The 20,946-nt window shown below is 45.8% G+C and overlaps 19 non-coding genes across 19 annotated transcripts; 11 read left to right on the forward strand and 8 right to left on the reverse strand.

The window, feature by feature from the left end:
• Positions 1-280: 280 nt before the first annotated feature.
• Positions 281-353, reverse strand: TRNAR-ACG (transfer RNA arginine (anticodon ACG)). The gene has a single exon. It is a non-coding gene; the product is annotated as a tRNA-Arg (tRNA).
• A 764-nt stretch (positions 354-1,117) lies between these two features.
• LOC146818537 (U6 spliceosomal RNA) lies at positions 1,118-1,224 on the forward strand. The gene has a single exon (XR_014963597.1). It is a non-coding gene; the product is annotated as a U6 spliceosomal RNA (small nuclear RNA).
• A 1,007-nt stretch (positions 1,225-2,231) lies between these two features.
• On the reverse strand, positions 2,232-2,304 carry TRNAR-ACG (transfer RNA arginine (anticodon ACG)). Its single transcript has one exon. It is a non-coding gene; the product is annotated as a tRNA-Arg (tRNA).
• Positions 2,305-3,068: 764 nt separating this feature from the next.
• On the forward strand, positions 3,069-3,175 carry LOC146818539 (U6 spliceosomal RNA). Its single transcript, XR_014963598.1, has one exon. It is a non-coding gene; the product is annotated as a U6 spliceosomal RNA (small nuclear RNA).
• A 1,007-nt stretch (positions 3,176-4,182) lies between these two features.
• TRNAR-ACG (transfer RNA arginine (anticodon ACG)) lies at positions 4,183-4,255 on the reverse strand. Its single transcript has one exon. It is a non-coding gene; the product is annotated as a tRNA-Arg (tRNA).
• A 764-nt stretch (positions 4,256-5,019) lies between these two features.
• On the forward strand, positions 5,020-5,126 carry LOC146818541 (U6 spliceosomal RNA). Its single transcript, XR_014963599.1, has one exon. It is a non-coding gene; the product is annotated as a U6 spliceosomal RNA (small nuclear RNA).
• Positions 5,127-6,134: 1,008 nt separating this feature from the next.
• Positions 6,135-6,207, reverse strand: TRNAR-ACG (transfer RNA arginine (anticodon ACG)). Its single transcript has one exon. It is a non-coding gene; the product is annotated as a tRNA-Arg (tRNA).
• A 764-nt stretch (positions 6,208-6,971) lies between these two features.
• Positions 6,972-7,078, forward strand: LOC146818543 (U6 spliceosomal RNA). The gene has a single exon (XR_014963600.1). It is a non-coding gene; the product is annotated as a U6 spliceosomal RNA (small nuclear RNA).
• A 1,007-nt stretch (positions 7,079-8,085) lies between these two features.
• On the reverse strand, positions 8,086-8,158 carry TRNAR-ACG (transfer RNA arginine (anticodon ACG)). The gene has a single exon. It is a non-coding gene; the product is annotated as a tRNA-Arg (tRNA).
• A 764-nt stretch (positions 8,159-8,922) lies between these two features.
• Positions 8,923-9,029, forward strand: LOC146818545 (U6 spliceosomal RNA). The gene has a single exon (XR_014963601.1). It is a non-coding gene; the product is annotated as a U6 spliceosomal RNA (small nuclear RNA).
• A 1,850-nt stretch (positions 9,030-10,879) lies between these two features.
• On the forward strand, positions 10,880-10,986 carry LOC146818546 (U6 spliceosomal RNA). The gene has a single exon (XR_014963602.1). It is a non-coding gene; the product is annotated as a U6 spliceosomal RNA (small nuclear RNA).
• Positions 10,987-11,993: 1,007 nt separating this feature from the next.
• Positions 11,994-12,066, reverse strand: TRNAR-ACG (transfer RNA arginine (anticodon ACG)). The gene has a single exon. It is a non-coding gene; the product is annotated as a tRNA-Arg (tRNA).
• Positions 12,067-12,840: 774 nt separating this feature from the next.
• LOC146818548 (U6 spliceosomal RNA) lies at positions 12,841-12,947 on the forward strand. Its single transcript, XR_014963603.1, has one exon. It is a non-coding gene; the product is annotated as a U6 spliceosomal RNA (small nuclear RNA).
• Positions 12,948-14,797: 1,850 nt separating this feature from the next.
• LOC146818549 (U6 spliceosomal RNA) lies at positions 14,798-14,904 on the forward strand. Its single transcript, XR_014963604.1, has one exon. It is a non-coding gene; the product is annotated as a U6 spliceosomal RNA (small nuclear RNA).
• A 997-nt stretch (positions 14,905-15,901) lies between these two features.
• TRNAR-ACG (transfer RNA arginine (anticodon ACG)) lies at positions 15,902-15,974 on the reverse strand. Its single transcript has one exon. It is a non-coding gene; the product is annotated as a tRNA-Arg (tRNA).
• A 774-nt stretch (positions 15,975-16,748) lies between these two features.
• On the forward strand, positions 16,749-16,855 carry LOC146818551 (U6 spliceosomal RNA). The gene has a single exon (XR_014963605.1). It is a non-coding gene; the product is annotated as a U6 spliceosomal RNA (small nuclear RNA).
• Positions 16,856-18,705: 1,850 nt separating this feature from the next.
• On the forward strand, positions 18,706-18,812 carry LOC146818552 (U6 spliceosomal RNA). The gene has a single exon (XR_014963606.1). It is a non-coding gene; the product is annotated as a U6 spliceosomal RNA (small nuclear RNA).
• A 997-nt stretch (positions 18,813-19,809) lies between these two features.
• On the reverse strand, positions 19,810-19,882 carry TRNAR-ACG (transfer RNA arginine (anticodon ACG)). The gene has a single exon. It is a non-coding gene; the product is annotated as a tRNA-Arg (tRNA).
• A 770-nt stretch (positions 19,883-20,652) lies between these two features.
• On the forward strand, positions 20,653-20,759 carry LOC146818554 (U6 spliceosomal RNA). The gene has a single exon (XR_014964436.1). It is a non-coding gene; the product is annotated as a U6 spliceosomal RNA (small nuclear RNA).
• The last annotated feature ends 187 nt before the right edge of the window (positions 20,760-20,946 follow it).

Here is a 20,946-nt window from a genome sequence, read left to right on the forward strand (position 1 = left end):
CCACAGACCCTCTCACACACACTTTTCTCAACAAGATTTTTTCCTAGTTTAGAGACTCAGAGACCCATGTTGAAATACAAAAGCAGCACACCACATGACGGCCTTCACATAGAATCCAGCAGCAAATGGGAAACTTTTAACTAGCCGTGGTCCTATTACTGCAGCCCTACCATGGAACGACTGCTGGATGAGTCCTGCTCGAGAATATTGAACCTACAACAAGTCTGAGGTAAATAAGAATTCCACAGGAATACCATAAAACAGGGACCTATGACCCTTTCGAGCCAGATAGGAGTCGAACCTACAATCTTCTGATCCGTAGTCAGACGCGTTATCCATTGCGCCACTGGCCCCATGTAGGATTACCCATACTTTTGTCCTTAAGAGGACCAGAAGTTGTGTGTGTGTGTGTTTTAAAACACCATTCCATCAACCTTTTTAGCCACGTTTACTGCTCACAACCAGAAGACACAAGTAAACCCACCTGACCTCCTGAAATTCTGTTCTGTCAGGTGTTCCTAACTTATACAAAGGACTTTAGGAGGACGAAGGACCTAAAAGTCAGGGGAAATGGTCCTAGGTCCAAGGAAATGTTTTAGATCAGCCTCAGTTTCTTAAATATTCTGCATTAACATCATCAGTTCCACGTCTGTGTGGAGCTGATCTTGAGGACTCCTTAATCAGCAGGCGGGTACAACAATAAAGTGTTTAATATTACAATACAGGCGAAAATTCAGACACCTTGTCATAGGCTCACCTTGTCCAGGGACCCAAGCATGCTGCCTTTCACCTCTCAGAGCCCTTCACCTAACCTACTGTGCAGCTGTCTCACCTTTAATATCACTGTTCCACAGGCAGCATGATGTCACAATGTTCCTTGTCAGTAGCCTGAACCATGAGCCTTTGCAACCCTGGCATAATCTACATACTTCCAATTGGTGAAGTCTTGGACCACAAATGCAGTGAAGAATAATGGATTGTTACTCTTCATGCATTTTTGCCCATTGGCTCAGATTTGAATGCTTACTGGCCATACGAGCATCTCTGCCAGGCCACCCTATGTCTAGAGACCGTAGATTTAGAGAGTTTATAAACATTGTAGGTTCATCAATGAAGTGTGCTCGCTTCGGCGGCACATATACTAAAATTGGAACGATACAGAGAAGATTAGCATGGCCCCTGCGCAAGGATGACACGCAAATTCGTGAAGCGTTCCATATTTTTACCAGCTTTCAGAAGAGAAATGTTCTATGTTTTCAAGACTAATTGAAATAATAAAGCAGGTTCCAGTGCTTTCCTCCTAATATCTATTTTTCAATTTGTCTCTCCTCAACATTTTTAATGTATTTACCTCGCAGTAATGAAGGTGCACTCTATGGCCAGCTGCATTTAGCAAGGAAGCCTGCAGGACTTCTGGGACTTTTCTTTCCCTTCTTCAGCCTCCCTGTCATTATTCTTCACAACCCCCAAATCTATACTGCTGCCAGCGATGCGTTGCTTTGTGGGAAGCAAGAGAAAGAGAAGGGGAGGGCCTATGCAAATGATGGCCTCAGGGCTGTCTGGGAGTCCCTTTTCAGCAGTACTGTTAAAATCCGCCTTGCAACCAGATTGGTCGGGTAAGCTGAAAAACACCAGGCATGATTGGGCACCAGGTCCTCTAGGCCCTTGGAGGACATATTGGCGCTGCATCCCTCAGTTTCTGAGGTCCAAGAAATGTTCACCCTCCACCCTAATAGAGAGGTCTTGGCCGATCGTGGCCGATCGGGGCAGAAGGGAGCAGGGCAAGATGCTCATGATCCTGCTCTAATAATGAACTGCCTTCCTCTCTCCTTACCTGTGGTTCTGCCTGGCTGCTTGGTTCCAGTTGTAGGCCTACATCCCACAGGCAATTTGCTTGTCCCTCTCACACATGTAAATGGGTCAGCACTCAAGTGCACACACCTGCCTGCACCCACAGACCCTCTCACACACACTTTTCTCAACAAGATTTTTTCCTAGTTTAGAGACTCAGAGACCCATGTTGAAATACAAAAGCAGCACACCACATGACGGCCTTCACATAGAATCCAGCAGCAAATGGGAAACTTTTAACTAGCCGTGGTCCTATTACTGCAGCCCTACCATGGAACGACTGCTGGATGAGTCCTGCTCGAGAATATTGAACCTACAACAAGTCTGAGGTAAATAAGAATTCCACAGGAATACCATAAAACAGGGACCTATGACCCTTTCGAGCCAGATAGGAGTCGAACCTACAATCTTCTGATCCGTAGTCAGACGCGTTATCCATTGCGCCACTGGCCCCATGTAGGATTACCCATACTTTTGTCCTTAAGAGGACCAGAAGTTGTGTGTGTGTGTGTTTTAAAACACCATTCCATCAACCTTTTTAGCCACGTTTACTGCTCACAACCAGAAGACACAAGTAAACCCACCTGACCTCCTGAAATTCTGTTCTGTCAGGTGTTCCTAACTTATACAAAGGACTTTAGGAGGACGAAGGACCTAAAAGTCAGGGGAAATGGTCCTAGGTCCAAGGAAATGTTTTAGATCAGCCTCAGTTTCTTAAATATTCTGCATTAACATCATCAGTTCCACGTCTGTGTGGAGCTGATCTTGAGGACTCCTTAATCAGCAGGCGGGTACAACAATAAAGTGTTTAATATTACAATACAGGCGAAAATTCAGACACCTTGTCATAGGCTCACCTTGTCCAGGGACCCAAGCATGCTGCCTTTCACCTCTCAGAGCCCTTCACCTAACCTACTGTGCAGCTGTCTCACCTTTAATATCACTGTTCCACAGGCAGCATGATGTCACAATGTTCCTTGTCAGTAGCCTGAACCATGAGCCTTTGCAACCCTGGCATAATCTACATACTTCCAATTGGTGAAGTCTTGGACCACAAATGCAGTGAAGAATAATGGATTGTTACTCTTCATGCATTTTTGCCCATTGGCTCAGATTTGAATGCTTACTGGCCATACGAGCATCTCTGCCAGGCCACCCTATGTCTAGAGACCGTAGATTTAGAGAGTTTATAAACATTGTAGGTTCATCAATGAAGTGTGCTCGCTTCGGCGGCACATATACTAAAATTGGAACGATACAGAGAAGATTAGCATGGCCCCTGCGCAAGGATGACACGCAAATTCGTGAAGCGTTCCATATTTTTACCAGCTTTCAGGAGAGAAATGTTCTATGTTTTCAAGACTAATTGAAATAATAAAGCAGGTTCCAGTGCTTTCCTCCTAATATCTATTTTTCAATTTGTCTCTCCTCAACATTTTTAATGTATTTACCTCGCAGTAATGAAGGTGCACTCTATGGCCAGCTGCATTTAGCAAGGAAGCCTGCAGGACTTCTGGGACTTTTCTTTCCCTTCTTCAGCCTCCCTGTCATTATTCTTCACAACCCCCAAATCTATACTGCTGCCAGCGATGCGTTGCTTTGTGGGAAGCAAGAGAAAGAGAAGGGGAGGGCCTATGCAAATGATGGCCTCAGGGCTGTCTGGGAGTCCCTTTTCAGCAGTACTGTTAAAATCCGCCTTGCAACCAGATTGGTCGGGTAAGCTGAAAAACACCAGGCATGATTGGGCACCAGGTCCTCTAGGCCCTTGGAGGACATATCGGCGCTGCATCCCTCAGTTTCTGAGGTCCAAGAAATGTTCACCCTCCACCCTAATAGAGAGGTCTTGGCCGATCGTGGCCGATCGGGGCAGAAGGGAGCAGGGCAAGATGCTCATGATCCTGCTCTAATAATGAACTGCCTTCCTCTCTCCTTACCTGTGGTTCTGCCTGGCTGCTTGGTTCCAGTTGTAGGCCTACATCCCACAGGCAATTTGCTTGTCCCTCTCACACATGTAAATGGGTCAGCACTCAAGTGCACACACCTGCCTGCACCCACAGACCCTCTCACACACACTTTTCTCAACAAGATTTTTTCCTAGTTTAGAGACTCAGAGACCCATGTTGAAATACAAAAGCAGCACACCACATGACGGCCTTCACATAGAATCCAGCAGCAAATGGGAAACTTTTAACTAGCCGTGGTCCTATTACTGCAGCCCTACCATGGAACGACTGCTGGATGAGTCCTGCTCGAGAATATTGAACCTACAACAAGTCTGAGGTAAATAAGAATTCCACAGGAATACCATAAAACAGGGACCTATGACCCTTTCGAGCCAGATAGGAGTCGAACCTACAATCTTCTGATCCGTAGTCAGACGCGTTATCCATTGCGCCACTGGCCCCATGTAGGATTACCCATACTTTTGTCCTTAAGAGGACCAGAAGTTGTGTGTGTGTGTGTTTTAAAACACCATTCCATCAACCTTTTTAGCCACGTTTACTGCTCACAACCAGAAGACACAAGTAAACCCACCTGACCTCCTGAAATTCTGTTCTGTCAGGTGTTCCTAACTTATACAAAGGACTTTAGGAGGACGAAGGACCTAAAAGTCAGGGGAAATGGTCCTAGGTCCAAGGAAATGTTTTAGATCAGCCTCAGTTTCTTAAATATTCTGCATTAACATCATCAGTTCCACGTCTGTGTGGAGCTGATCTTGAGGACTCCTTAATCAGCAGGCGGGTACAACAATAAAGTGTTTAATATTACAATACAGGCGAAAATTCAGACACCTTGTCATAGGCTCACCTTGTCCAGGGACCCAAGCATGCTGCCTTTCACCTCTCAGAGCCCTTCACCTAACCTACTGTGCAGCTGTCTCACCTTTAATATCACTGTTCCACAGGCAGCATGATGTCACAATGTTCCTTGTCAGTAGCCTGAACCATGAGCCTTTGCAACCCTGGCATAATCTACATACTTCCAATTGGTGAAGTCTTGGACCACAAATGCAGTGAAGAATAATGGATTGTTACTCTTCATGCATTTTTGCCCATTGGCTCAGATTTGAATGCTTACTGGCCATACGAGCATCTCTGCCAGGCCACCCTATGTCTAGAGACCGTAGATTTAGAGAGTTTATAAACATTGTAGGTTCATCAATGAAGTGTGCTCGCTTCGGCGGCACATATACTAAAATTGGAACGATACAGAGAAGATTAGCATGGCCCCTGCGCAAGGATGACACGCAAATTCGTGAAGCGTTCCATATTTTTACCAGCTTTCAGAAGAGAAATGTTCTATGTTTTCAAGACTAATTGAAATAATAAAGCAGGTTCCAGTGCTTTCCTCCTAATATCTATTTTTCAATTTGTCTCTCCTCAACATTTTTAATGTATTTACCTCGCAGTAATGAAGGTGCACTCTATGGCCAGCTGCATTTAGCAAGGAAGCCTGCAGGGCTTCTGGGACTTTTCTTTCCCTTCTTCAGCCTCCCTGTCATTATTCTTCACAACCCCCAAAATCTATACTGCTGCCAGCGATGCGTTGCTTTGTGGGAAGCAAGAGAAAGAGAAGGGGAGGGCCTATGCAAATGATGGCCTCAGGGCTGTCTGGGAGTCCCTTTTCAGCAGTACTGTTAAAATCCGCCTTGCAACCAGATTGGTCGGGTAAGCTGAAAAACACCAGGCATGATTGGGCACCAGGTCCTCTAGGCCCTTGGAGGACATATTGGCGCTGCATCCCTCAGTTTCTGAGGTCCAAGAAATGTTCACCCTCCACCCTAATAGAGAGGTCTTGGCCGATCGTGGCCGATCGGGGCAGAAGGGAGCAGGGCAAGATGCTCATGATCCTGCTCTAATAATGAACTGCCTTCCTCTCTCCTTACCTGTGGTTCTGCCTGGCTGCTTGGTTCCAGTTGTAGGCCTACATCCCACAGGCAATTTGCTTGTCCCTCTCACACATGTAAATGGGTCAGCACTCAAGTGCACACACCTGCCTGCACCCACAGACCCTCTCACACACACTTTTCTCAACAAGATTTTTTCCTAGTTTAGAGACTCAGAGACCCATGTTGAAATACAAAAGCAGCACACCACATGACGGCCTTCACATAGAATCCAGCAGCAAATGGGAAACTTTTAACTAGCCGTGGTCCTATTACTGCAGCCCTACCATGGAACGACTGCTGGATGAGTCCTGCTCGAGAATATTGAACCTACAACAAGTCTGAGGTAAATAAGAATTCCACAGGAATACCATAAAACAGGGACCTATGACCCTTTCGAGCCAGATAGGAGTCGAACCTACAATCTTCTGATCCGTAGTCAGACGCGTTATCCATTGCGCCACTGGCCCCATGTAGGATTACCCATACTTTTGTCCTTAAGAGGACCAGAAGTTGTGTGTGTGTGTGTTTTAAAACACCATTCCATCAACCTTTTTAGCCACGTTTACTGCTCACAACCAGAAGACACAAGTAAACCCACCTGACCTCCTGAAATTCTGTTCTGTCAGGTGTTCCTAACTTATACAAAGGACTTTAGGAGGACGAAGGACCTAAAAGTCAGGGGAAATGGTCCTAGGTCCAAGGAAATGTTTTAGATCAGCCTCAGTTTCTTAAATATTCTGCATTAACATCATCAGTTCCACGTCTGTGTGGAGCTGATCTTGAGGACTCCTTAATCAGCAGGCGGGTACAACAATAAAGTGTTTAATATTACAATACAGGCGAAAATTCAGACACCTTGTCATAGGCTCACCTTGTCCAGGGACCCAAGCATGCTGCCTTTCACCTCTCAGAGCCCTTCACCTAACCTACTGTGCAGCTGTCTCACCTTTAATATCACTGTTCCACAGGCAGCATGATGTCACAATGTTCCTTGTCAGTAGCCTGAACCATGAGCCTTTGCAACCCTGGCATAATCTACATACTTCCAATTGGTGAAGTCTTGGACCACAAATGCAGTGAAGAATAATGGATTGTTACTCTTCATGCATTTTTGCCCATTGGCTCAGATTTGAATGCTTACTGGCCATACGAGCATCTCTGCCAGGCCACCCTATGTCTAGAGACCGTAGATTTAGAGAGTTTATAAACATTGTAGGTTCATCAATGAAGTGTGCTCGCTTCGGCGGCACATATACTAAAATTGGAACGATACAGAGAAGATTAGCATGGCCCCTGCGCAAGGATGACACGCAAATTCGTGAAGCGTTCCATATTTTTACCAGCTTTCAGGAGAGAAATGTTCTATGTTTTCAAGACTAATTGAAATAATAAAGCAGGTTCCAGTGCTTTCCTCCTAATATCTATTTTTCAATTTGTCTCTCCTCAACATTTTTAATGTATTTACCTCGCAGTAATGAAGGTGCACTCTATGGCCAGCTGCATTTAGCAAGGAAGCCTGCAGGACTTCTGGGACTTTTCTTTCCCTTCTTCAGCCTCCCTGTCATTATTCTTCACAACCCCCAAATCTATACTGCTGCCAGCGATGCGTTGCTTTGTGGGAAGCAAGAGAAAGAGAAGGGGAGGGCCTATGCAAATGATGGCCTCAGGGCTGTCTGGGAGTCCCTTTTCAGCAGTACTGTTAAAATCCGCCTTGCAACCAGATTGGTCGGGTAAGCTGAAAAACACCAGGCATGATTGGGCACCAGGTCCTCTAGGCCCTTGGAGGACATATCGGCGCTGCATCCCTCAGTTTCTGAGGTCCAAGAAATGTTCACCCTCCACCCTAATAGAGAGGTCTTGGCCGATCGTGGCCGATCGGGGCAGAAGGGAGCAGGGCAAGATGCTCATGATCCTGCTCTAATAATGAACTGCCTTCCTCTCTCCTTACCTGTGGTTCTGCCTGGCTGCTTGGTTCCAGTTGTAGGCCTACATCCCACAGGCAATTTGCTTGTCCCTCTCACAGATGTAAATGGGTCAGCACTCAAGTGCACACACCTGCCTGCACCCACAGACCCTCTCACACACACTTTTCTCAACAAGATTTTTTCCTAGTTTAGAGACTCAGAGACCCATGTTGAAATACAAAAGCAGCACACCACATGACGGCCTTCACATAGAATCCAGCAGCAAATGGGAAACTTTTAACTAGCCGTGGTCCTATTACTGCAGCCCTACCATGGAACGACTGCTGGATGAGTCCTGCTCGAGAATATTGAACCTACAACAAGTCTGAGGTAAATAAGAATTCCACAGGAATACCATAAAACAGGGACCTATGACCCTTTCGAGCCAGATAGGAGTCGAACCTACAATCTTCTGATCCGTAGTCAGACGCGTTATCCATTGCGCCACTGGCCCCATGTAGGATTACCCATACTTTTGTCCTTAAGAGGACCAGAAGTTGTGTGTGTGTGTGTTTTAAAACACCATTCCATCAACCTTTTTAGCCACGTTTACTGCTCACAACCAGAAGACACAAGTAAACCCACCTGACCTCCTGAAATTCTGTTCTGTCAGGTGTTCCTAACTTATACAAAGGACTTTAGGAGGACGAAGGACCTAAAAGTCAGGGGAAATGGTCCTAGGTCCAAGGAAATGTTTTAGATCAGCCTCAGTTTCTTAAATATTCTGCATTAACATCATCAGTTCCACGTCTGTGTGGAGCTGATCTTGAGGACTCCTTAATCAGCAGGCGGGTACAACAATAAAGTGTTTAATATTACAATACAGGCGAAAATTCAGACACCTTGTCATAGGCTCACCTTGTCCAGGGACCCAAGCATGCTGCCTTTCACCTCTCAGAGCCCTTCACCTAACCTACTGTGCAGCTGTCTCACCTTTAATATCACTGTTCCACAGGCAGCATGATGTCACAATGTTCCTTGTCAGTAGCCTGAACCATGAGCCTTTGCAACCCTGGCATAATCTACATACTTCCAATTGGTGAAGTCTTGGACCACAAATGCAGTGAAGAATAATGGATTGTTACTCTTCATGCATTTTTGCCCATTGGCTCAGATTTGAATGCTTACTGGCCATACGAGCATCTCTGCCAGGCCACCCTATGTCTAGAGACCGTAGATTTAGAGAGTTTATAAACATTGTAGGTTCATCAATGAAGTGTGCTCGCTTCGGCGGCACATATACTAAAATTGGAACGATACAGAGAAGATTAGCATGGCCCCTGCGCAAGGATGACACGCAAATTCGTGAAGCGTTCCATATTTTTACCAGCTTTCAGAAGAGAAATGTTCTATGTTTTCAAGACTAATTGAAATAATAAAGCAGGTTCCAGTGCTTTCCTCCTAATATCTATTTTTCAATTTGTCTCTCCTCAACATTTTTAATGTATTTACCTCGCAGTAATGAAGGTGCACTCTATGGCCAGCTGCATTTAGCAAGGAAGCCTGCAGGACTTCTGGGACTTTTCTTTCCCTTCTTCAGCCTCCCTGTCATTATTCTTCACAACCCCCAAATCTATACTGCTGCCAGCGATGCGTTGCTTTGTGGGAAGCAAGAGAAAGAGAAGGGGAGGGCCTATGCAAATGATGGCCTCAGGGCTGTCTGGGAGTCCCTTTTCAGCAGTACTGTTAAAATCCGCCTTGCAACCAGATTGGTCGGGTAAGCTGAAAAACACCAGGCATGATTGGGCACCAGGTCCTCTAGGCCCTTGGAGGACATATTGGCGCTGCATCCCTCAGTTTCTGAGGTCCAAGAAATGTTCACCCTCCACCCTAATAGAGAGGTCTTGGCCGATCGTGGCCGATCGGGGCAGAAGGGAGCAGGGCAAGATGCTCATGATCCTGCTCTAATAATGAACTGCCTTCCTCTCTCCTTACCTGTGGTTCTGCCTGGCTGCTTGGTTCCAGTTGTAGGCCTACATCCCACAGGCAATTTGCTTGTCCCTCTCACACATGTAAATGGGTCAGCACTCAAGTGCACACACCTGCCTGCACCCACAGACCCTCTCACACACACTTTTCTCAACAAGATTTTTTCCTAGTTTAGAGACTCAGAGACCCATGTTGAAATACAAAAGCAGCACACCACATGACGGCCTTCACATAGAATCCAGCAGCAAATGGGAAACTTTTAACTAGCCGTGGTCCTATTACTGCAGCCCTACCATGGAACGACTGCTGGATGAGTCCTGCTCGAGAATATTGAACCTACAACAAGTCTGAGGTAAATAAGAATTCCACAGGAATACCATAAAACAGGGACCTATGACCCTTTCGAGCCAGATAGGAGTCGAACCTACAATCTTCTGATCCGTAGTCAGACGTGTTATCCATTGCGCCACTGGCCCCATGTAGGATTACCCATACTTTTGTCCTTAAGAGGACCAGAAGTTGTGTGTGTGTGTGTGTGTGTTTTAAAACACCATTCCATCAACCTTTTTAGCCACGTTTACTGCTCACAACCAGAAGACACAAGTAAACCCACCTGACCTCCTGAAATTCTGTTCTGTCAGGTGTTCCTAACTTATACAAAGGACTTTAGGAGGACGAAGGACCTAAAAGTCAGGGGAAATGGTCCTAGGTCCAAGGAAATGTTTTAGATCAGCCTCAGTTTCTTAAATATTCTGCATTAACATCATCAGTTCCACGTCTGTGTGGAGCTGATCTTGAGGACTCCTTAATCAGCAGGCGGGTACAACAATAAAGTGTTTAATATTACAATACAGGCGAAAATTCAGACACCTTGTCATAGGCTCACCTTGTCCAGGGACCCAAGCATGCTGCCTTTCACCTCTCAGAGCCCTTCACCTAACCTACTGTGCAGCTGTCTCACCTTTAATATCACTGTTCCACAGGCAGCATGATGTCACAATGTTCCTTGTCAGTAGCCTGAACCATGAGCCTTTGCAACCCTGGCATAATCTACATACTTCCAATTGGTGAAGTCTTGGACCACAAATGCAGTGAAGAATAATGGATTGTTACTCTTCATGCATTTTTGCCCATTGGCTCAGATTTGAATGCTTACTGGCCATACGAGCATCTCTGCCAGGCCACCCTATGTCTAGAGACCGTAGATTTAGAGAGTTTATAAACATTGTAGGTTCATCAATGAAGTGTGCTCGCTTCGGCGGCACATATACTAAAATTGGAACGATACAGAGAAGATTAGCATGGCCCCTGCGCAAGGATGACACGCAAATTCGTGAAGCGTTCCATATTTTTACCAGCTTTCAGGAGAGAAATGTTCTATGTTTTCAAGACTAATTGAAATAATAAAGCAGGTTCCAGTGCTTTCCTCCTAATATCTATTTTTCAATTTGTCTCTCCTCAACATTTTTAATGTATTTACCTCGCAGTAATGAAGGTGCACTCTATGGCCAGCTGCATTTAGCAAGGAAGCCTGCAGGACTTCTGGGACTTTTCTTTCCCTTCTTCAGCCTCCCTGTCATTATTCTTCACAACCCCCAAATCTATACTGCTGCCAGCGATGCGTTGCTTTGTGGGAAGCAAGAGAAAGAGAAGGGGAGGGCCTATGCAAATGATGGCCTCAGGGCTGTCTGGGAGTCCCTTTTCAGCAGTACTGTTAAAATCCGCCTTGCAACCAGATTGGTCGGGTAAGCTGAAAAACACCAGGCATGATTGGGCACCAGGTCCTCTAGGCCCTTGGAGGACATATCGGCGCTGCATCCCTCAGTTTCTGAGGTCCAAGAAATGTTCACCCTCCACCCTAATAGAGAGGTCTTGGCCGATCGTGGCCGATCGGGGCAGAAGGGAGCAGGGCAAGATGCTCATGATCCTGCTCTAATAATGAACTGCCTTCCTCTCTCCTTACCTGTGGTTCTGCCTGGCTGCTTGGTTCCAGTTGTAGGCCTACATCCCACAGGCAATTTGCTTGTCCCTCTCACACATGTAAATGGGTCAGCACTCAAGTGCACACACCTGCCTGCACCCACAGACCCTCTCACACACACTTTTCTCAACAAGATTTTTTCCTAGTTTAGAGACTCAGAGACCCATGTTGAAATACAAAAGCAGCACACCACATGACGGCCTTCACATAGAATCCAGCAGCAAATGGGAAACTTTTAACTAGCCGTGGTCCTATTACTGCAGCCCTACCATGGAACGACTGCTGGATGAGTCCTGCTCGAGAATATTGAACCTACAACAAGTCTGAGGTAAATAAGAATTCCACAGGAATACCATAAAACAGGGACCTATGACCCTTTCGAGCCAGATAGGAGTCGAACCTACAATCTTCTGATCCGTAGTCAGACGCGTTATCCATTGCGCCACTGGCCCCATGTAGGATTACCCATACTTTTGTCCTTAAGAGGACCAGAAGTTGTGTGTGTGTGTGTGTGTGTGTGTTTTAAAACACCATTCCATCAACCTTTTTAGCCACGTTTACTGCTCACAACCAGAAGACACAAGTAAACCCACCTGACCTCCTGAAATTCTGTTCTGTCAGGTGTTCCTAACTTATACAAAGGACTTTAGGAGGACGAAGGACCTAAAAGTCAGGGGAAATGGTCCTAGGTCCAAGGAAATGTTTTAGATCAGCCTCAGTTTCTTAAATATTCTGCATTAACATCATCAGTTCCACGTCTGTGTGGAGCTGATCTTGAGGACTCCTTAATCAGCAGGCGGGTACAACAATAAAGTGTTTAATATTACAATACAGGCGAAAATTCAGACACCTTGTCATAGGCTCACCTTGTCCAGGGACCCAAGCATGCTGCCTTTCACCTCTCAGAGCCCTTCACCTAACCTACTGTGCAGCTGTCTCACCTTTAATATCACTGTTCCACAGGCAGCATGATGTCACAATGTTCCTTGTCAGTAGCCTGAACCATGAGCCTTTGCAACCCTGGCATAATCTACATACTTCCAATTGGTGAAGTCTTGGACCACAAATGCAGTGAAGAATAATGGATTGTTACTCTTCATGCATTTTTGCCCATTGGCTCAGATTTGAATGCTTACTGGCCATACGAGCATCTCTGCCAGGCCACCCTATGTCTAGAGACCGTAGATTTAGAGAGTTTATAAACATTGTAGGTTCATCAATGAAGTGTGCTCGCTTCGGCGGCACATATACTAAAATTGGAACGATACAGAGAAGATTAGCATGGCCCCTGCGCAAGGATGACACGCAAATTCGTGAAGCGTTCCATATTTTTACCAGCTTTCAGAAGAGAAATGTTCTATGTTTTCAAGACTAATTGAAATAATAAAGCAGGTTCCAGTGCTTTCCTCCTAATATCTATTTTTCAATTTGTCTCTCCTCAACATTTTTAATGTATTTACCTCGCAGTAATGAAGGTGCACTCTATGGCCAGCTGCATTTAGCAAGGAAGCCTGCAGGACTTCTGGGACTTTTCTTTCCCTTCTTCAGCCTCCCTGTCATTATTCTTCACAACCCCCAAATCTATACTGCTGCCAGCGATGCGTTGCTTTGTGGGAAGCAAGAGAAAGAGAAGGGGAGGGCCTATGCAAATGATGGCCTCAGGGCTGTCTGGGAGTCCCTTTTCAGCAGTACTGTTAAAATCCGCCTTGTAACCAGATTGGTCGGGTAAGCTGAAAAACACCAGGCATGATTGGGCACCAGGTCCTCTAGGCCCTTGGAGGACATATTGGCGCTGCATCCCTCAGTTTCTGAGGTCCAAGAAATGTTCACCCTCCACCCTAATAGAGAGGTCTTGGCCGATCGTGGCCGATCGGGGCAGAAGGGAGCAGGGCAAGATGCTCATGATCCTGCTCTAATAATGAACTGCCTTCCTCTCTCCTTACCTGTGGTTCTGCCTGGCTGCTTGGTTCCAGTTGTAGGCCTACATCCCACAGGCAATTTGCTTGTCCCTCTCACACATGTAAATGGGTCAGCACTCAAGTGCACACACCTGCCTGCACCCACAGACCCTCTCACACACACTTTTCTCAACAAGATTTTTTCCTAGTTTAGAGACTCAGAGACCCATGTTGAAATACAAAAGCAGCACACCACATGACGGCCTTCACATAGAATCCAGCAGCAAATGGGAAACTTTTAACTAGCCGTGGTCCTATTACTGCAGCCCTACCATGGAACGACTGCTGGATGAGTCCTGCTCGAGAATATTGAACCTACAACAAGTCTGAGGTAAATAAGAATTCCACAGGAATACCATAAAACAGGGACCTATGACCCTTTCGAGCCAGATAGGAGTCGAACCTACAATCTTCTGATCCGTAGTCAGACGTGTTATCCATTGCGCCACTGGCCCCATGTAGGATTACCCATACTTTTGTCCTTAAGAGGACCAGAAGTTGTGTGTGTGTGTGTGTGTGTTTTAAAACACCATTCCATCAACCTTTTTAGCCACGTTTACTGCTCACAACCAGAAGACACAAGTAAACCCACCTGACCTCCTGAAATTCTGTTCTGTCAGGTGTTCCTAACTTATACAAAGGACTTTAGGAGGACGAAGGACCTAAAAGTCAGGGGAAATGGTCCTAGGTCCAAGGAAATGTTTTAGATCAGCCTCAGTTTCTTAAATATTCTGCATTAACATCATCAGTTCCACGTCTGTGTGGAGCTGATCTTGAGGACTCCTTAATCAGCAGGCGGGTACAACAATAAAGTGTTTAATATTACAATACAGGCGAAAATTCAGACACCTTGTCATAGGCTCACCTTGTCCAGGGACCCAAGCATGCTGCCTTTCACCTCTCAGAGCCCTTCACCTAACCTACTGTGCAGCTGTCTCACCTTTAATATCACTGTTCCACAGGCAGCATGATGTCACAATGTTCCTTGTCAGTAGCCTGAACCATGAGCCTTTGCAACCCTGGCATAATCTACATACTTCCAATTGGTGAAGTCTTGGACCACAAATGCAGTGAAGAATAATGGATTGTTACTCTTCATGCATTTTTGCCCATTGGCTCAGATTTGAATGCTTACTGGCCATACGAGCATCTCTGCCAGGCCACCCTATGTCTAGAGACCGTAGATTTAGAGAGTTTATAAACATTGTAGGTTCATCAATGAAGTGTGCTCGCTTCGGCGGCACATATACTAAAATTGGAACGATACAGAGAAGATTAGCATGGCCCCTGCGCAAGGATGACACGCAAATTCGTGAAGCGTTCCATATTTTTACCAGCTTTCAGGAGAGAAATGTTCTATGTTTTCAAGACTAATTGAAATAATAAAGCAGGTTCCAGTGCTTTCCTCCTAATATCTATTTTTCAATTTGTCTCTCCTCAACATTTTTAATGTATTTACCTCGCAGTAATGAAGGTGCACTCTATGGCCAGCTGCATTTAGCAAGGAAGCCTGCAGGACTTCTGGGACTTTTCTTTCCCTTCTTCAGCCTCCCTGTCATTATTCTTCACAACCCCCAAATCTATACTGCTGCCAGCGATGCGTTGCTTTGTGGGAAGCAAGAGAAAGAGAAGGGGAGGGCCTATGCAAATGATGGCCTCAGGGCTGTCTGGGAGTCCCTTTTCAGCAGTACTGTTAAAATCCGCCTTGCAACCAGATTGGTCGGGTAAGCTGAAAAACACCAGGCATGATTGGGCACCAGGTCCTCTAGGCCCTTGGAGGACATATCGGCGCTGCATCCCTCAGTTTCTGAGGTCCAAGAAATGTTCACCCTCCACCCTAATAGAGAGGTCTTGGCCGATCGGGGCAGAAGGGAGCAGGGCAAGATGCTCATGATCCTGCTCTAATAATGAACTGCCTTCCTCTCTCCTTACCTGTGGTTCTGCCTGGCTGCTTGGTTCCAGTTGTAGGCCTACATCCCACAGGCAATTTGCTTGTCCCTCTCACACATGTAAATGGGTCAGCACTCAAGTGCACACACCTGCCTGCACCCACAGACCCTCTCACACACACTTTTCTCAACAAGATTTTTTCCTAGTTTAGAGACTCAGAGACCCATGTTGAAATACAAAAGCAGCACACCACATGACGGCCTTCACATAGAATCCAGCAGCAAATGGGAAACTTTTAACTAGCCGTGGTCCTATTACTGCAGCCCTACCATGGAACGACTGCTGGATGAGTCCTGCTCGAGAATATTGAACCTACAACAAGTCTGAGGTAAATAAGAATTCCACAGGAATACCATAAAACAGGGACCTATGACCCTTTCGAGCCAGATAGGAGTCGAACCTACAATCTTCTGATCCGTAGTCAGACGCGTTATCCATTGCGCCACTGGCCCCATGTAGGATTACCCATACTTTTGTCCTTAAGAGGACCAGAAGTTGTGTGTGTGTGTGTGTGTGTGTGTTTTAAAACACCATTCCATCAACCTTTTTAGCCACGTTTACTGCTCACAACCAGAAGACACAAGTAAACCCACCTGACCTCCTGAAATTCTGTTCTGTCAGGTGTTCCTAACTTATACAAAGGACTTTAGGAGGACGAAGGACCTAAAAGTCAGGGGAAATGGTCCTAGGTCCAAGGAAATGTTTTAGATCAGCCTCAGTTTCTTAAATATTCTGCATTAACATCATCAGTTCCACGTCTGTGTGGAGCTGATCTTGAGGACTCCTTAATCAGCAGGCGGGTACAACAATAAAGTGTTTAATATTACAATACAGGCGAAAATTCAGACACCTTGTCATAGGCTCACCTTGTCCAGGGACCCAAGCATGCTGCCTTTCACCTCTCAGAGCCCTTCACCTAACCTACTGTGCAGCTGTCTCACCTTTAATATCACTGTTCCACAGGCAGCATGATGTCACAATGTTCCTTGTCAGTAGCCTGAACCATGAGCCTTTGCAACCCTGGCATAATCTACATACTTCCAATTGGTGAAGTCTTGGACCACAAATGCAGTGAAGAATAATGGATTGTTACTCTTCATGCATTTTTGCCCATTGGCTCAGATTTGAATGCTTACTGGCCATACGAGCATCTCTGCCAGGCCACCCTATGTCTAGAGACCGTAGATTTAGAGAGTTTATAAACATTGTAGGTTCATCAATGAAGTGTGCTCGCTTCGGCGGCACATATACTAAAATTGGAACGATACAGAGAAGATTAGCATGGCCCCTGCGCAAGGATGACACGCAAATTCGTGAAGCGTTCCATATTTTTACCAGCTTTCAGAAGAGAAATGTTCTATGTTTTCAAGACTAATTGAAATAATAAAGCAGGTTCCAGTGCTTTCCTCCTAATATCTATTTTTCAATTTGTCTCTCCTCAACATTTTTAATGTATTTACCTCGCAGTAATGAAGGTGCACTCTATGGCCAGCTGCATTTAGCAAGGAAGCCTGCAGGACTTCTGGGACTTTTCTTTCCCTTCTTCAGCCTCCCTGTCATTATTCTTCACAACCCCCAAATCTATACTGCTGCCAGCGATGCGTTGCTTTGTGGGAAGCAAGAGAAAGAGAAGGGGAGGGCCTATGCAAATGATGGCCTCAGGGCTGTCTGGGAGTCCCTTTTCAGCAGTACTGTTAAAATCCGCCTTGTAACCAGATTGGTCGGGTAAGCTGAAAAACACCAGGCATGATTGGGCACCAGGTCCTCTAGGCCCTTGGAGGACATATTGGCGCTGCATCCCTCAGTTTCTGAGGTCCAAGAAATGTTCACCCTCCACCCTAATAGAGAGGTCTTGGCCGATCGTGGCCGATCGGGGCAGAAGGGAGCAGGGCAAGATGCTCATGATCCTGCTCTAATAATGAACTGCCTTCCTCTCTCCTTACCTGTGGTTCTGCCTGGCTGCTTGGTTCCAGTTGTAGGCCTACATCCCACAGGCAATTTGCTTGTCCCTCTCACACATGTAAATGGGTCAGCACTCAAGTGCACACACCTGCCTGCACCCACAGACCCTCTCACACACACTTTTCTCAACAAGATTTTTTCCTAGTTTAGAGACTCAGAGACCCATGTTGAAATACAAAAGCAGCACACCACATGACGGCCTTCACATAGAATCCAGCAGCAAATGGGAAACTTTTAACTAGCCGTGGTCCTATTACTGCAGCCCTACCATGGAACGACTGCTGGATGAGTCCTGCTCGAGAATATTGAACCTACAACAAGTCTGAGGTAAATAAGAATTCCACAGGAATACCATAAAACAGGGACCTATGACCCTTTCGAGCCAGATAGGAGTCGAACCTACAATCTTCTGATCCGTAGTCAGACGTGTTATCCATTGCGCCACTGGCCCCATGTAGGATTACCCATACTTTTGTCCTTAAGAGGACCAGAAGTTGTGTGTGTGTGTGTGTGTGTTTTAAAACACCATTCCATCAACCTTTTTAGCCACGTTTACTGCTCACAACCAGAAGACACAAGTAAACCCACCTGACCTCCTGAAATTCTGTTCTGTCAGGTGTTCCTAACTTATACAAAGGACTTTAGGAGGACGAAGGACCTAAAAGTCAGGGGAAATGGTCCTAGGTCCAAGGAAATGTTTTAGATCAGCCTCAGTTTCTTAAATATTCTGCATTAACATCATCAGTTCCACGTCTGTGTGGAGCTGATCTTGAGGACTCCTTAATCAGCAGGCGGGTACAACAATAAAGTGTTTAATATTACAATACAGGCGAAAATTCAGACACCTTGTCATAGGCTCACCTTGTCCAGGGACCCAAGCATGCTGCCTTTCACCTCTCAGAGCCCTTCACCTAACCTACTGTGCAGCTGTCTCACCTTTAATATCACTGTTCCACAGGCAGCATGATGTCACAATGTTCCTTGTCAGTAGCCTGAACCATGAGCCTTTGCAACCCTGGCATAATCTACATACTTCCAATTGGTGAAGTCTTGGACCACAAATGCAGTGAAGAATAATGGATTGTTACTCTTCATGCATTTTTGCCCATTGGCTCAGATTTGAATGCTTACTGGCCATACGAGCATCTCTGCCAGGCCACCCTATGTCTAGAGACCGTAGATTTAGAGAGTTTATAAACATTGTAGGTTCATCAATGAAGTGTGCTCGCTTCGGCGGCACATATACTAAAATTGGAACGATACAGAGAAGATTAGCATGGCCCCTGCGCAAGGATGACACGCAAATTCGTGAAGCGTTCCATATTTTTACCAGCTTTCAGGAGAGAAATGTTCTATGTTTTCAAGACTAATTGAAATAATAAAGCAGGTTCCAGTGCTTTCCTCCTAATATCTATTTTTCAATTTGTCTCTCCTCAACATTTTTAATGTATTTACCTCGCAGTAATGAAGGTGCACTCTATGGCCAGCTGCATTTAGCAAGGAAGCCTGCAGGACTTCTGGGACTTTTCTTTCCCTTCTTCAGCCTCCCTGTCATTATTCTTCACAACCCCCAAATCTATACTGCTGCCAGCGATGCGTTGCTTTGTGGGAAGCAAGAGAAAGAGAAGGGGAGGGCCTATGCAAATGATGGCCTCAGGGCTGTCTGGGAGTCCCTTTTCAGCAGTACTGTTAAAATCCGCCTTGCAACCAGATTGGTCGGGTAAGCTGAAAAACACCAGGCATGATTGGGCACCAGGTCCTCTAGGCCCTTGGAGGACATATCGGCGCTGCATCCCTCAGTTTCTGAGGTCCAAGAAATGTTCACCCTCCACCCTAATAGAGAGGTCTTGGCCGATCGGGGCAGAAGGGAGCAGGGCAAGATGCTCATGATCCTGCTCTAATAATGAACTGCCTTCCTCTCTCCTTACCTGTGGTTCTGCCTGGCTGCTTGGTTCCAGTTGTAGGCCTACATCCCACAGGCAATTTGCTTGTCCCTCTCACACATGTAAATGGGTCAGCACTCAAGTGCACACACCTGCCTGCACCCACAGACCCTCTCACACACACTTTTCTCAACAAGATTTTTTCCTAGTTTAGAGACTCAGAGACCCATGTTGAAATACAAAAGCAGCACACCACATGACGGCCTTCACATAGAATCCAGCAGCAAATGGGAAACTTTTAACTAGCCGTGGTCCTATTACTGCAGCCCTACCATGGAACGACTGCTGGATGAGTCCTGCTCGAGAATATTGAACCTACAACAAGTCTGAGGTAAATAAGAATTCCACAGGAATACCATAAAACAGGGACCTATGACCCTTTCGAGCCAGATAGGAGTCGAACCTACAATCTTCTGATCCGTAGTCAGACGCGTTATCCATTGCGCCACTGGCCCCATGTAGGATTACCCATACTTTTGTCCTTAAGAGGACCAGAAGTTGTGTGTGTGTGTGTGTGTGTTTTAAAACACCATTCCATCAACCTTTTTAGCCACGTTTACTGCTCACAACCAGAAGACACAAGTAAACCCACCTGACCTCCTGAAATTCTGTTCTGTCAGGTGTTCCTAACTTATACAAAGGACTTTAGGAGGACGAAGGACCTAAAAGTCAGGGGAAATGGTCCTAGGTCCAAGGAAATGTTTTAGATCAGCCTCAGTTTCTTAAATATTCTGCATTAACATCATCAGTTCCACGTCTGTGTGGAGCTGATCTTGAGGACTCCTTAATCAGCAGGCGGGTACAACAATAAAGTGTTTAATATTACAATACAGGCGAAAATTCAGACACCTTGTCATAGGCTCACCTTGTCCAGGGACCCAAGCATGCTGCCTTTCACCTCTCAGAGCCCTTCACCTAACCTACTGTGCAGCTGTCTCACCTTTAATATCACTGTTCCACAGGCAGCATGATGTCACAATGTTCCTTGTCAGTAGCCTGAACCATGAGCCTTTGCAACCCTGGCATAATCTACATACTTCCAATTGGTGAAGTCTTGGACCACAAATGCAGTGAAGAATAATGGATTGTTACTCTTCATGCATTTTTGCCCATTGGCTCAGATTTGAATGCTTACTGGCCATACGAGCATCTCTGCCAGGCCACCCTATGTCTAGAGACCGTAGATTTAGAGAGTTTATAAACATTGTAGGTTCATCAATGAAGTGTGCTCGCTTCGGCGGCACATATACTAAAATTGTAACGATACAGAGAAGATTAGCATGGCCCCTGCGCAAGGATGACACGCAAATTCGTGAAGCGTTCCATATTTTTACCAGCTTTCAGGAGAGAAATGTTCTATGTTTTCAAGACTAATTGAAATAATAAAGCAGGTTCCAGTGCTTTCCTCCTAATATCTATTTTTCAATTTGTCTCTCCTCAACATTTTTAATGTATTTACCTCGCAGTAATGAAGGTGCACTCTATGGCCAGCTGCATTTAGCAAGGAAGCCTGCAGGAC

This window comes from Triturus cristatus, chromosome 6 (assembly GCF_964204655.1).
Source record: "Triturus cristatus chromosome 6, aTriCri1.1, whole genome shotgun sequence".
In the NCBI taxonomy this organism is placed as follows: Eukaryota; Metazoa; Chordata; class Amphibia; order Caudata; family Salamandridae; genus Triturus; species Triturus cristatus.